This window comes from Babylonia areolata, chromosome 33 (genome assembly GCF_041734735.1).
Source record: "Babylonia areolata isolate BAREFJ2019XMU chromosome 33, ASM4173473v1, whole genome shotgun sequence".
In the NCBI taxonomy this organism is placed as follows: Eukaryota; Metazoa; Mollusca; class Gastropoda; order Neogastropoda; family Buccinidae; genus Babylonia; species Babylonia areolata.
The window spans coordinates 732,485-748,364 of record NC_134908.1 but is presented as its reverse complement, the minus strand read 5'-3'; the positions used below and the strand labels follow the sequence as shown (position 1 = coordinate 748,364).

At 41.4% G+C, this 15,880-nt stretch overlaps 1 long non-coding RNA gene across 1 annotated transcript; it reads left to right on the top strand.

The window, feature by feature from the left end:
* The first annotated feature begins 10,165 nt into the window (after positions 1-10,165).
* LOC143277182 (uncharacterized) lies at positions 10,166-12,768 on the top strand. Its single transcript, XR_013053695.1, has 2 exons — positions 10,166-11,018; positions 11,229-12,768. It is a non-coding gene; the product is annotated as an uncharacterized LOC143277182 (long non-coding RNA).
* Positions 12,769-15,880: the final 3,112 nt, after the last annotated feature.

The following is a 15,880-nucleotide window of genomic DNA, read 5'->3' as shown; positions in this document are numbered from 1 at the left end:
TGAGACGATAAACCGAGGTCCCGTGTGCAGCATGCACTTAGCGCACGTAAAAGAACCCACGGCAACAAAAGGGTTGTTCCTGGCAAAATTCTGTCGAAAATCCACTTTGATAGGAAAAGCAAATAAAACTGTACACAGGAAAAAAAGAAAAAGAAAAAAAAGGGTGACGCTGTAGTATAGCGACGCGGTCTCCCTGGGGAGAGCAGCCCGAATTTCACACGGAGAAATGTGATAGAAATACAAATACAACCTATTCATATCTAATGTTTTAGAAAGGCTTCTTTTCATCAAATTTACTGAGGGGTCAAAATGGAAATCCATGCAACACTTGAATTGTGAGGGGGCTACCAAGACTTCCGGATGTCTCCCCTTTCCATGTGAAAATATCAATAGATATGTCTTCTTTTGCTATTTTACAACTTTTTAGCTTCACCATAAGTGGACGACTAACGTTTGAGGATTCGAAGATTTAATTTAAATGGGGGACGGGGGATTACAAAAGGGATTTTTTTCCCCCAACTAATCACGGCACAACATGCAAACAAAGCATATATAGGTCTATACTGCAGTTTCTGATCTGGAATGTGAAAAACAAACCTTGTCAAAAACTCAGCTGCCTGCACTACCACCACCAACTGCAGGGAAGTGCAGCAAGTTTCAGTCAGCTGATCAACCGAGAAAAGAAGAAAACCAAACCGAGTTGCTCACCTGTTGACAGTCACGCTGTCACCCACAGAGACACGTCACAGGATCACGGCAGACGACAGACTGAACGAAAACGCCTGGACCAATAGCTGAACAGCAGAGTTGGGTGGCTTTTTCCATTGACGATTCCCAGAACGTTCATCAATTCGGGGGTGCAGTGACAACATGTCAGACGTTGGCCTTGTGGTCCGGTGTTCACCAGTGACAGTGTTCCAGGCCTGTTTCGGAAATGCGCTGTGTCCTTGGGAAAGGGACTTTTGTTTTTTATTTCCCTCACACCCCCCAGGCATGAATGGATACCTGACTTCGGTTTGGGAAGGAGAGGACTGGGTCCCGCCTTCCTATGCCCAGCCTTAGACATAGTGGGCATGAATTCACTGCGCCCATGGCCGTACAAAGTTGTAGAACATGTTAACTATAATATATATATATATATATATATATATATATAGAGAGAGAGAGAGAGAGAGAGAGAGAGAGACAGACAGACAGACAGACAGACAGACAGACAGAGATATTCGTGTGCGTGTGTGTGTGTGTCAGCGTGTGCGCACATGCATGGTTTGTGTGTGTGTGTGTGTGTGTGTGTTTGTTTGTGTGTGTGTGTGTGTGTGTGTGTGTGTGTGTGTGTGTGTGTGTGTGTGTGTGTGTGTGTGAATTACTGGGGCACAACACAGTTCTCATCAGGAGCAAATGATGTGTGGGATCTCAGGGTCATCAAAGTGAAAGTCAAATGGTAACACCAGACCCAAGCTCTCTCAGAGACAGACAGACAAACGCTGTCTCTCTCTCTCTCTTTCTCTCTCTCTCTCTCTCTCTCACACACTCACACACACACACACACACACACACACACACACACACACACACACACACACACACACACACACACACACACACACACACACACACCTCCAGTTGTGTTTTCCGAGTGGTGAATTTTTTTTATATCATTATTATTATTATCATTTCTTTTTAGTTGTTTGTTTCAGACACTTGTGTTGTATTTGGGCGCACGGTTGTTCGCAAATAATCGTTCAACTTTTCGTTTTATTTCCCCCCAAGAATTTACGAAAAATTGTTTTCTATATTTTGATAATGATGATGATGAATAATGGGATGATGAATATTATGCTATGGCGGTCCATTTAGTTTGGGGACTTTGTGACAAGGCTGTACTCGACACTTCCTTTCACGCTAACCAGGCCCGAGATAAACAGACACCTGCAGTGCTGGTCAGGAAATGTGAGCAACAAAAACCAAAGTGGTGGTTGAGCCTTGGCTGTGTGGTCCCAGTCTTCCCATAGGAATCAGCAGCTCACTCAGCTCTGGGGAGAAGCTGGTCACTGGATGAAAAACACCTCTGATGGGACTGGAGCCCCAGTCCTGCTGGAGGTCAGTCCGCCATGCTGACCACTGGGCCACGGCGGCTGGTGTTCGTGTCTGAAGGAAGGTGGCACAGTGGGTAAGACACTCGTCTGCTATGACCGAGTCCGTGAGGGTCTGGGTTCGAATCCCAGTCTCACCACTTCTCCCGAGTTGGACTGGAAAATGGAACTGAGCGTCTAGTTATTCGGATCAGACGATTACCCGAGGTCCCGTTTGCAGCACACAACTGGTGCACTGAAAAGAACCCATGGCAACGAAAGTGTTGTCCTCTGGAGAAGAAATCCACTCTGCATCAACTCAAGACCTCAAGCGCGCGCACTCTCATGTGAGACGTGTGAAAGTCCGTGCATGATAGGCTGTACCTTGTTCTAGTTGTGGTGTGTGTGTGTGTGTGTGTGTGTGTGTGTGTGTATGTGTGTGTGTGTGTGTTTACTGAGCTTAAAACGTGACAATTGGTTATAATGAATGTGCAATATGTAGGAAGAATAATGTGCAATATGCAGGATGAATGTACAATGAATATGTCTAATGCTAACGTCCATATTCTAAATATATTTCTGTTTAATAATTACGATGTAATAATTAATTGCAATGTTTTTAAAAGCGAATATGTGAAATGCTTTTATTTCAGAACATATGTTTATTACTCTTGTTTAATCAAGTTATCCGCGTGTGTGTGTGTGGGGGGGGGGGGGGGGGGGGGGGGGGGGGGGGGGGGGGGGTGCGGTGCGGGTGTGTGCTGATTATCTGGTTGTGGTTTTCCGCAATTCATCTTTATTCTTATCTTATCTGTCTATTATAATCAATGTGCAGTATAGTAGGCTATGTTTATAATTATATTCAAATGGTGTTTCTTGGTTCTTTCTGTTTTTACATTAAGAATACTAGTTATTACCTGCAGTGTGTGGATGTATGTATGAAACGATGTATGTGATATTTTTTACATTTGTATCTTCGTAATATTTGTAGGGGCTGTTGTTGGCTTTTACAGTTATGGTCCCCATGTTGTTTACTTGTCTATGTTGTGATAATGCACCTGACCAAATTTCTCCAGTTGGAGATAATAAAGTTATTCTTATCTTATCTTATCTTATCTTATCTTACCTTATCTTATCTTATCTTACCTTATCTTATCTTATCTTACCTTATCTTATCTTATCTTATCTTACCTTATCTTATCTTATCTTATCTTACCTTATCTTACCTTATCTTATCTTATCTTACCTTACCTTATCTTATCTTATCTTATCTTACCTTATCTTACCTTATCTTACCTTATCTTATCTTACCTTATCTTATCTTATCTTATCTTATCTTACCTTATCTTACCTTATCTTATCTTATCTTACCTTATCTTATCTTATCTTATCTTATCTTACCTTATCTTAAGCGTGTTGGGTTATGCTGCTGGTCAGGCATCTGCCTAGCAGATGTGGTGTAGCGTGTATGGGACTGTCTGAACGAAGTGACGCCTCCTTGAGAAACTGAAACTGAAACCGTCCGGGCTGAAAGTTGGTGTTTGTTGTGTCGTTGGTTTGGTTTGTGTTTGAGACCGATGTTATCATGAATGAGATTCTGACTGTGGCCTATGGTTTGTGTTGTACTGGAGATGTGGCATAATGACTGATGCTTGCCCTGAGGTAGGCACACACACACACACACACACACACACACACACACACACACACACACACACACACACACACACACACACACACACACACACACACACACACACGCCTACCCCTCTTTGACAGACTGGCATCCATCAGGTTTTTTTTAGTTGCTCTGGGTGGTAATTGATACAGCGCCGTGTGTAGCTGGGCAGGCCAATACAATGCAATACAATACAACACAACAAAATACAATACAACACAATACAAAACAATATAACACAACACAATACTATACAACACAATACAAAACAATTATAACACAAGACACAAATTTCTCAAGGGCGTTAAGTACCAAAGCTAAAGGCTTCAAACACCAAGAGTTAGTATATTTGTCTTTTTATTTTACCTTCCACAAAGGAACCCAAGACATTTCTTTTAAAGATTCCTATCAGATGAAAATAAGTCAAAAAATAAATATTAGACAATTTGTTTAGTTTAGAATGTAACAATTCACAATGCCTTCCTAAATGTTAAATATTTACATATTTTACTACACATAGATAACCTTTCACCACAAAACAGCAAAAACTGCAAACATATTACAGGAAGTACGAAAATATTTGTAGGTTTGCAGGAACACGTCTATCAAAATAAGTCGATAAATAAGTTATTACTTATGTATATGTTGAGATATTGGTTGATTTTGTATGGAAAATTGAACACTGGATGTGAGTTGTATAGACGCAGGGTGACCAAAAGAAAATGATTTGAACCACGCTCAGCGCCTGCAAGCACATGCTGGTTTGCAAGACTTGCAAAAGGATGAGATGTTACCTTTGCGTTGTCTCAATATTCTTGCGTTGAACAGAAAAAGTGTGCATTTACACATGAATGTGAAAGAAAACTATTAATCTAAGCTGCTTTCAACAAGCCGTTTCCACTCTCTGAGAATATTATATACATATATATATTGTATGTTTATGTAAGTTTGTGCCTACTTATGTGTGCGTATGTGTTAGGGTAGCTGTTAGATACACATGTATGTTAAAATGTATGTGTGCCGCGTGTGTGTGTATGTAACATAGATATGATGTTTTATGTTAACTAAAACGTTTTTGTTAAGCACCAAGAGCAGATTTCTGGATAGTGTGTTATATAAGTATCCATTATTATTATTATGTTTATTGGCAAGAAACTATTCTTCAATATGAGACCCTTTCACTTCATTACTTGATCTGTTGTGCAAGCACACTATGTTCTCCTTGTCTCTGAGAAAAGTCAGTAGGGTGCCGCACAGAAAGACTGTTCAGATTCCTCCAGGTCTGTCACTTGTGTCAAAGTCATACAAGTTAAGACCATGAGAAATTTTGACGGGCGCCATAGCCGAATGGTTAAAGCGTTGGACTTTCGATCTAAGGGTCCCGGGTTCGAATCACGGTGACGGCGCCTGGTGGGTAAAGGGTGGAGATTTTTACGATCTCCCAGGTCAACATATGTGCAGACCTGCTAGTGCCTGAACCCCCTTCGTGTGTATACGCAAGCATAAGATCAAATACGCACGTTAAAGATCCTGTAATCCATGTCAGCGTTCGGTGGGTTATGGAAACAAGAACATACCCAGCATGCACACCCCCGAAAGCGGAGTATGGCTGCCTACATGGCGGGGTAAAAACGGTCATACACGTAAAAAGCCCACTCGCGTATATACGAGTGAACGTGGGAGTTGAAGCCCACGAACGCAGAAGAAGAAGATGACCATGAGAATCTCTGACACGTGGCTGGAGCACGGTGCTTTCGTATCTTCTCCAGTCATTTCAGAGTCAAAGCCTCGATCTCCGCAAATATTTCCCCTCGCTACTAACGCAATGATACCAGTTCCCTTTTCTCTCTCTCGGCTGACAATCTCTACAAATTCCTTGCAGTTGGAGAACTTTTTTTAGCAAGGCCATTCATTGGACCCAGCTATGTGTCTCTACCGACAAAGTTTTCTTTTCATGACCGAAGTCTGCAGATCTTTAAGTGGTTCCCACATGCCGCCTGACCATGTCAACCATGTGACTGCCATGCCTGTAAAATTCAGGGTCACGCTGACGTCACTGATGACATCAAAAGAAGGGAAATAACTCTGGAAGGCTGAAAATTCACACAATTGATTTTAGAGCGGTATATTGTCTCCAGACCATTTTATCACATTCTGGGCGATTGTTCTGAATATACTGGTTCATGACTTGAAACACCACTTTGTACTGTTTTTTGTTGTTTTTCATGGCAGGCAAAGTGGTTATGGTTTGGTAGACTTGTTCCCTGTAAATGAGATCAGTGTATATACTGTATTTGATGGATAGTATCGTGATTAACGTGTTTAGCATAGTGTTATAACACATTTAGTACTGTGTAAAAGACACGTTTTGTATTATGTGATAACATGTTCATTAATGTGTTACAACATGTTTAGCACTGTGTGACAGCACATGTTCAGTATCATGTGATATGGCTTAAATTATCCTTTCCAACAACAGGCACACAGAAATAATGTACAAACCAACAGAGATTTTTCATGCTTTATTCATTTCCCATTTTCACACATGCAAATTCACCAAGCAGATGCTGTCAACACAACTGAATTAACTGGCCATCATTCTACTTTCAGACATTGGCAGAAATAAACACATAAAAAAACAACACCTTTAGGATTTTTAAATTTTTATTTTATTTATTTATTTTTTTTATTGCCAGGATAAGTACAATTCAAGTTTATAGTGTTTAACATCGCATCTTAACCAAAGTTCTTTGGAGTGACTGTGAAAGAAAATGAGGGATGTGCTTTAACGTCCTAAACCACACTGTGACTGACTTTCCATCTGTAGGCCTCCTAGACAGGATTGGGAACTGTTCAGGAGAGTTTCCTCTGAAAATCGGCCAGGGACCAGGGGCTGCCTTGGGCCCCTGGTGGGGTGCAGGGCGATGGGGCGGTCCAGGTGGCAAAGCCCACCTGGCCAAAAACAAAATGAGTGATTTTTAAGAGGTTTTTGGGGCGGGGCCTGTCCTGAAAGCTAAAACAAAATGATTTTTAAGAGGTTTTGGGGGCGGGGCCTGTCCTGAAAGCTAAAACAGAATGAGTGATTTTTAAGAGGTTTTGGGGGCGGGGCCTGTCCTGAAAGCTAAAACAAAATGAGTGATTTTTAAAAGGTTTTTGGGGCGGGGCCTGTCCTGAAAGCTAAAACAGAATGAGTGATTTTTAAGGTTTTTGGGGGCGGGGCCTGTCCTGAAAGCTAAAACAGAATGAGTGATTTTTAAGGTTTTTGGGGGCGGGGCCTGTCCTGAAAGCTAAAACAGAATGAGTGATTTTTAAGGTTTTTGGGGCCTCGCCTCAAAGCTAAAACAGAATGAGTGATTTTTAAGGTTTTGGGGGCGGGGCCTGTCCTGAAAGCTAAAACAGAATGAGTGATTTTTAAGGTTTTTGGGGGCGGGGCCTGTCCTGAAAGCTAAAACAAAATGAGTGATTTTTAAGGTTTTGGGGCGGGGCCTGTCCTCAAAGCTAAAACAAAATGAGTGATTTTTAAGGTTTTGGGGCCTGTCCTCAAAGCTAAAACAAAATGAGTGATTTTTAAGGTTTTGGGGCCTCACCTCAAAGCTAAAACAATAATTCACCTTCTTCTCTGACCTGTACCGTTCCCCCCCCCCCCCCTCCCCCTTTGAAAAAATTCTTTTCCCTCTGAAATCAACTGCTCTTCCACTGAGAATAGTGGATCCGCTGAGAGTTCCCCAGCCTGATAGATCCTGTACTTACTTTTCATCTGTAAGCCTCCTAGATCCTAACGCTTGATTGCTGATTTCAGAGTAGCGACAATTCCTTGGAGAAATGACAAACCCCTTTCTCCCGTCCTGCCCCAGCAGTGTGAACACACTGTCCTTCTCAAGGATTCCCCAGTCAGGCTCACAAAGTCTAGAAACACCCCTCCTCCATTCTGCATACTATCTTCTTGACCGATGGGCTTCAACTTCTGCTCTGTGTGTGTGTGAGTGTGTGCGTGTGTGTGTGTGCATATTTGCTTGTGTGTCTGTGTGAGCATGCACTTGTTTGTGTTGCACTTGAATGCATGTTTATTAAGTTTATCTATCTGTTTGTCACTCTGTTTATCTATCTAATCTGTATCTCTTGTCTATCTACCTATCCATCTGATCTGTCTGTCTCTCTGTCTATTTATCTGCCCATCCATCTGTCTAATCTGTCTGTCTCTGTCTATCTATTTATACCTATCTATCTAATCTGTTTGTCTCTATCATTCAACCTGTCTGTCTTTCATTGTGAACACCACACCCGTCTGTCAAAGAGGAGTGAACATCAGTCTTCATTAACATCATCATCATCATCATCGTCGTCATCATCATTTCATATGAGAGTTTGCCCAGGCCTGACCAAAACGGATTCCCATTTCAGAAGAGCAGCTAATCATGCCTTACCCCCCCACCCCTCTCACAACAATCCAAATTTTGCTGACATTTTGGTCAGTTTATTACAACCCCCCCCCCCCACCCCCACACTGTCGATAAATAAGTTATTACTTATGTATATGTTGAGATATTGGTTGATTTTGTATGGAAAATTGAACACTGGATGTGAGTTGTATAGACGCAGGGTGACCAAAAGAAAATGATTTGAACCACGCTCAGCGCCTGCAAGCACATGCTGGTTTGCAAGACTTGCAAAAGGATGAGATGTTACCTTTGCGTTGTCTCAATATTCTTGCGTTGAACAGAAAAAGTGTGCATTTACACATGAATGTGAAAGAAAACTATTAATCTAAGCTGCTTTCAACAAGCCGTTTCCACTCTCTGAGAATATTATATATATATATATATTCACATTGTATGTTTATGTAAGTTTGTGCCTACTTATGTGTGCGTATGTGTTAGGGTAGCTGTTAGATACACATGTATGTTAAAATGTATGTGTGCCGCGTGTGTGTGTAGTCACATTTTGGTGTGTGTATGTAACATAGATATGATGTTTTATGTTAAGCACCAAGAGCAGATTTCTGGATAGTGTGTTATATAAGTATCCATTATTATTATTATGTTTATTGGCAAGAAACTATTCTTCAATATGAGACCCTTTCACTTCATTACTTGATCTGTTGTGCAAGCACACTATGTTCTCCTTGTCTCTGAGAAAAGTCAGTAGGGTGCCGCACAGAAAGACTGTTCAGATTCCTCCAGGTCTGTCAGCTGTGTCAAAGTCATACAAGTTAAGACCATGAGAAATTTTGACGGGCGCCATAGCCGAATGGTTAAAGCGTTGGACTTTCGATCTAAGGGTCCCGGGTTCGAATCACGGTGACGGCGCCTGGTGGGTAAAGGGTGGAGATTTTTACGATCTCCCAGGTCAACATATGTGCAGACCTGCTAGTGCCTGAACCCCCTTCGTGTGTATACGCAAGCATAAGATCAAATACGCACGTTAAAGATCCTGTAATCCATGTCAGCGTTCGGTGGGTTATGGAAACAAGAACATACCCAGCATGCACACCCCCGAAAGCGGAGTATGGCTGCCTACATGGCGGGGTAAAAACGGTCATACACGTAAAAAGCCCACTCGCGTATATACGAGTGAACGTGGGAGTTGAAGCCCACGAACGCAGAAGAAGAAGATGACCATGAGAATCTCTGACACGTGGCTGGAGCACGGTGCTTTCGTATCTTCTCCAGTCATTTCAGAGTCAAAGCCTCGATCTCCGCAAATATTTCCCCTCGCTACTAACGCAATGATACCAGTTCCCTTTTCTCTCTCTCGGCTGACAATCTCTACAAATTCCTTGCAGTTGGAGAACTTTTTTTAGCAAGGCCATTCATTGGACCCAGCTATGTGTCTCTACCGACAAAGTTTTCTTTTCATGACCGAAGTCTGCAGATCTTTAAGTGGTTCCCACATGCCGCCTGACCATGTCAACCATGTGACTGCCATGCCTGTAAAATTCAGGGTCACGCTGACGTCACTGATGACATCAAAAGAAGGGAAATAACTCTGGAAGGCTGAAAATTCACACAATTGATTTTAGAGCGGTATATTGTCTTCAGACCATTTTATCACATTCTGGGCGATTGTTCTGAATATACTGGTTCATGACTTGAAACACCACTTTGTACTGTTTTTTGTTGTTTTTCATGGCAGGCAAAGTGGTTATGGTTTGGTAGACTTGTTCCCTGTAAATGAGATCAGTGTATATACTGTATTTGATGGATAGTATCGTGATTAACGTGTTTAGCATAGTGTTATAACACATTTAGTACTGTGTAAAAGACACGTTTTGTATTATGTGATAACATGTTCATTAATGTGTTACAACACGTTTAGCACTGTGTGACAGCACATGTTCAGTATCATGTGATATGGCTTAAATTATCCTTTCCAACAACAGGCACACAGAAATAATGTACAAACCAACAGAGATTTTTCATGCTTTATTCATTTCCCATTTTCACACATGCAAATTCACCAAGCAGATGCTGTCAACACAACTGAATTAACTGGCCATCATTCTACTTTCAGACATTGGCAGAAATAAACACATAAAAAAACAACACCTTTAGGATTTTTAAATTTTTATTTTATTTATTTATTTTTTTTATTGCCAGGATAAGTACAATTCAAGTTTATAGTGTTTAACATCGCATCTTAACCAAAGTTCTTTGGAGTGACTGTGAAAGAAAATGAGGGATGTGCTTTAACGTCCTAAACCACACTGTCTTTGTGATTGACTTTCCATCTGTAGGCCTCCTAGACAGGATTGGGAACTGTTCAGGAGAGTTTCCTCTGAAAATCGGCCAGGGACCAGGGGCTGCCTTGGGCCCCTGGTGGGGTGCAGGGCGATGGGGCGGTCCAGGTGGCAAAGCCCACCTGGCCAAAAACAAAATGAGTGATTTTTAAGAGGTTTTTGGGGCGGGGCCTGTCCTGAAAGCTAAAACAAAATGATTTTTAAGAGGTTTTGGGGGCGGGGCCTGTCCTGAAAGCTAAAACAGAATGAGTGATTTTTAAGAGGTTTTGGGGGCGGGGCCTGTCCTGAAAGCTAAAACAAAATGAGTGATTTTTAAAAGGTTTTTGGGGCGGGGCCTGTCCTCAAAGCTAAAACAGAATGAGTGATTTTTAAGGTTTTTGGGGGCGGGGCCTGTCCTGAAAGCTAAAACAGAATGAGTGATTTTTAAGGTTTTTGGGGGCGGGGCCTGTCCTGAAAGCTAAAACAGAATGAGTGATTTTTAAGGTTTTTGGGGCCTCGCCTCAAAGCTAAAACAGAATGAGTGATTTTTAAGGTTTTGGGGGCGGGGCCTGTCCTGAAAGCTAAAACAGAATGAGTGATTTTTAAGGTTTTTGGGGGCGGGGCCTGTCCTGAAAGCTAAAACAAAATGAGTGATTTTTAAGGTTTTGGGGCGGGGCCTGTCCTCAAAGCTAAAACAAAATGAGTGATTTTTAAGGTTTTGGGGCCTGTCCTCAAAGCTAAAACAAAATGAGTGATTTTTAAGGTTTTGGGGCCTCGCCTCAAAGCTAAAACAATAATTCACCTTCTTCTCTGACCTGTACCGTTCCCCCCCCCCCCCCCTCCCCCTTTGAAAAAATTCTTTTCCCTCTGAAATCAACTGCTCTTCCACTGAGAATAGTGGATCCGCTGAGAGTTCCCCAGCCTGATAGATCCTGTACTTACTTTTCATCTGTAAGCCTCCTAGATCCTAACGCTTGATTGCTGATTTCAGAGTAGCGACAATTCCTTGGAGAAATGACAAACCCCTTTCTCCCGTCCTGCCCCAGCAGTGTGAACACACTGTCCTTCTCAAGGATTCCCCAGTCAGGCTCACAAAGTCTAGAAACACCCCTCCTCCATTCTGCATACTATCTTCTTGACCGATGGGCTTCAACTTCTGCTCTGTGTGTGTGTGAGTGTGTGCGTGTGTGTGTGTGCATATTTGCTTGTGTGTCTGTGTGAGCATGCACTTGTTTGTGTTGCACTTGAATGCATGTTTATTAAGTTTATCTATCTGTTTGTCACTCTGTTTATCTATCTAATCTGTATCTCTTGTCTATCTACCTATCCATCTGATCTGTCTGTCTCTCTGTCTATTTATCTGCCCATCCATCTGTCTAATCTGTCTGTCTCTGTCTATCTATTTATACCTATCTATCTAATCTGTTTGTCTCTATCATTCAACCTGTCTGTCTTTCATTGTGAACACCACACCCGTCTGTCAAAGAGGAGTGAACATCAGTCTTCATTAACATCATCATCAACATCATCGTCGTCATCATCATTTCATATGAGAGTTTGCCCAGGCCTGACCAAAACGGATTCCCATTTCAGAAGAGCAGCTAATCATGCCTTACCCCCCCACCCCTCTCACAACAATCCAAATTAATTTTGCTGACATTTTGGTCAGTTTATTACAACCCCCCCCCCCCCCCCCACACTGCCAACCCTTCTTCCACCACTCTGTTGCCACCTCCTCACGTCTTTCCACTGACAATTCAATGTTTTCACTTTGGAATGAAAGAAAAACAACATCCGTCATCAGTCATATCTTCATAACAGACAATTATCAAAACACGTTTCCATGGGCAACACACAAGCAGCAAATGATCTGACAATCCATCACAGCTACATACACATGCTGATGTTTGTTCATTTTAAAAAAATATCCCATGTATGTATTGCTCATGTCTTGTTTGCTCAAATATGTATCTTTTTAAAACCCAAAGAATGGAGAATATGACTCACTTCACATGCGAATAAAAATCAGGATTACAAAACCCCAAGGAAGAATAAAGAGATTTATGAGAAAAAGAAGAAAACAAATGAAAAATGAAAATTTACACAGAAAACAAATGAAAAATGAAAATTTACACGGAACAGAAAACAAATAAAAAATGAAAATTTACTCAGAACAGAAAACAAATAAAAAATGAAAATTTACACGGAACAGAAAACAAATAAAAAATGAAAATTTACACAGAACAGGGAGTGACAAAAGAAAACAAAAATTGAGAATCCACATTATAATGACAATGAAAATATTAACAAATTCACTGCACTGCCTATGAATAATCCACATTATAATGACAATGAAAATATTAACAAATTCACTGCACCGCCTATGAATAATCCACATTATAATGACAATGAAAATATTAACAAATTCACTGCACCGCCTATGAATAATCCACATTATAATGACAATGAAAATATTAACAAATTCACTGCACTGCCTATGAATAATCCACATTATAATGACAATGAAAATATTAACAAATTCACTGCACCGCCTATGAATAATCCACATTATCATGACGATGAAAATATTAACAAATTCACTGCACCGCTGAATAATTCACATTATCATGAAAATTAAAAAAATAATAAATTCACTGCACTGCTCGTGGATAATTCACATTATCATGACAACGAAAATGAGAACAAATTCACTCTACTGGTCATGAATAATTCACACTCATGATTATGAAAATGAGAACAAATTGACTGCACCACTTGTGAATGATTCCCATTATCATGATTATGAAAATGAGAACAAATTGACTGCACCACTTGTGAATGATTCCCATTATCATGATTATGAAAATCATAAAACTTACTGCAGTGCTTATGAATGGTTCACATCACTATGGTTATCAAAAAACAAACAAAAAAAGATTAAAAAAAAATGACTGCACTGCACAATCAAGAAATCTCAAAGGTGATCAAACTGCAAACACAACTTCCCCTGTTGCCCACTTAAAAAAAAAAACCAGAAAAGAAAGGAAAGAAATGAAATCCTAACGTCTTCCTAACAAAACCACACCTGTCCGGAAGTGCGGAGGGGGGGTGGCGTGGGGGGCTGCATCAGTGAACTTGGCAGCGCTAAGTTTGCGTATCGTTCAGTGTTCAGGTCTTAACTCCATAGTAAGTTCCATATACCTGGGGCAGTCTTAACTCTAAGCAAACATAGCGCTACAAAGATCACTTCATGCAACCTGGCCCAGGAAAACAAAGTATGGCTGCCTTCATTTCTGTACTACACATGGTTGTAGTACACACAACAGCCCACTCACTCCAATGTAAAGTAAATGTGCGATATTCGATGCTTTAAATGTGCGATAACACTTAAATGTGCGATACTTTACACTTTCAATGTGCGATACTTTACACTTTCTGGTTAGCCCTTCAGACTTAGATTGGTTTGTGTATTTCTTTTCCTAAATCAGACTTGTCTAAGATAATATCTATCTATCTGGGATCTATATAGGATCTACCTATTTATCTGAAATCTATCTATATTCTATTTATCTAAAAATATAAACCAAAAATTTTGTGTGTGTGTGTGTGTGTGTGTGTGTGTGTGTGTGTGTGTGTGAGAGAGAGAGAGAGAGAGAGAGAGAGAGAGATGATAATACACAAAAAAACAAAAAAAAAACAAACCCAATTTTATATTTGATAAAAAAAAAGAAAAACAACCGAAAGAGAAGAAATTCTCTCAGGCACACTAAAGTCAACAGCCTTCATTTCTAAAACCACCTCAAAACAGTCCACTTGCATAAGTTTTCATTTTTCCTATCATTCCTCTGAAGTACCAACACACATACCACCGAACATGGCTGAGTATAGAGGAGACTGAAAAGCAAGGCAAAAAAAGAAAGGAAGGAATGCATAGACGTGATCTTGACATCCACGAACAGAAAGACAAAGAAAGGAGGACCTCACACAACAAAAAAACAAAGGGCTGTGTACGCAGTCACACTCACGCACAAATCAAAACATGCAACCCCCACCCCCCACCCCTCCCACCACCACCGCCCCCTCACACACAACCGCTTAGAAAAGAACATCTCTCCACCCAGCACACATGATGTTTGATTACTGTTGCTTGCACAAGTTACAGACCTTTCAACGACAAAGATCCATATCAGGGCTGAAAAACAGTAAGCACTGATCCTGTGGAACCTATAAAAAAAAAAATAAAAAAGCAACCCAAAAAATTTGAAAAGAAAATGACTCTACACATCACACTGACAGCAATCATGCTGAGAAACCTGCCACACGCCACTGACGTCGACCATTCCATCCGTTCTTTGTCACAGGTGAAAAACAACAACACACAAATGAACATCTACATCATTCTCAACATTGTAGTAATACACAAAATCATACACGACAGGAAAATCAAACCAAACATTTCAGGCGCCTTACATACCCTGGGTGCAATAACAACAGAGAGAGATCATGCAACATTGTAAGACTGTCGAATTATCAATTAAAAAAAAACAACCCAAAACAACGAAAAAACTTTCTGAAAACGACAAAGATACTGGTGAAAGGGCCAGCCATGTATCAGTTATCCCCCCCCCCCTCCTCCCCCAACAAGCTGGTTCTATCCTGCAGCAGTCGCTGTATCAGTTATATACCCCTCCCCCCACGCCCCCCCCCAACCTCCCCCCAACATGCTGGTTATATCGCTGTATCAGTTATACACCCCTCCCGCCCCCACCTCCCCCAACACCCCTCTCCCCCAACACGCTGGTTCTATCCCGCAGCAGTTTTCGTTTCAGTTATGGCACTTTCACACACACACTGGCAATGGTCAAAGGTCCTACAAGGGGAAGTGAATTCACACCCCCTGCATCCAGAGCTCAGCACGGGAAGGCGGGGCCCAGTCCTCTCCTTCCCCGATTGAAGTCAGGTACCCGTTCACACCTGGGTGGAGTGAGGACAATCGGAGTACAGTGCCTTTCCCAAGGACACAACACCATGCCGAAACGGGGCCTGGAACCCTGATCCCTGGTCAACACTGGGCCACAAGGCCAACGACTAACCGACTATGCCACAGCGCTTCCAGAACTGAGGGTATATTTACAAAAAAAAAGTACCCACTGACCCAGGTCGCATGAATCTCATTAGCACCCATATACACTGCACTGGTTCAAGCAAAAACACAGTCACACCCAAAACCAGATACTGGTTGACAAGAAGTACACGTGTACCCAAAATACAGAGCATGCATGTCCACGTGCAGCGCATCCATACAAAAGCATCACCATCATTTTTAAAAACAACAAAAACCCCAAACCCATTTCTACATGAAAGGCAAGGTCTCTAAGACAACCACTGAATCAAGCACACAAAATTAGGGAATAG